Source organism: Periophthalmus magnuspinnatus, chromosome 6 (genome assembly GCF_009829125.3).
Source record: "Periophthalmus magnuspinnatus isolate fPerMag1 chromosome 6, fPerMag1.2.pri, whole genome shotgun sequence".
NCBI classification, from domain to species: Eukaryota; Metazoa; Chordata; class Actinopteri; order Gobiiformes; family Gobiidae; genus Periophthalmus; species Periophthalmus magnuspinnatus.
This window is the reverse complement of record NC_047131.1, coordinates 13832708-13833181: the sequence shown is the minus strand read 5'-3', so window position 1 is coordinate 13833181 and position 474 is coordinate 13832708.

Genomic DNA, 474 nt, shown 5'->3' with positions numbered 1-474 from the left:
TCTCTCATTTGGCAGTTTCAATGCTGAAATGCAGTTGGTTTAAACCTAACAGGACTTTCTCTGATATGAATTACCACATCATCTGCAGCCAATCATGAATCAGTGCTAGTGCAGCATCTGCAGCTCAGTGAGTGAATTCTGGAGGTTTGGGGCTTCCACATGAGGCCTGTCCATAACCTGAGAATGAGAAAAACATGTATGTGTCCTCTATCTGCAGGTTAACGCACTGGCAACCCAGGTTCAGATGTGACTGCATTACCTTTTTAAAACTGATTTTAAAAGGTACTATATACAGCTGTAGTGCATGTTACATACAATTTTTTAAAATTGAAAATGGAAACTTTTTTCAATTGCAATTACAGTAATGAAATGATGAATAAAGGCAGCACAATTTCACTCAAGCAATTATATTTTTTCACTATGTGCTTATCATGCATGAGGCAAAAATATGCCATGACAAAAATATATATTCTT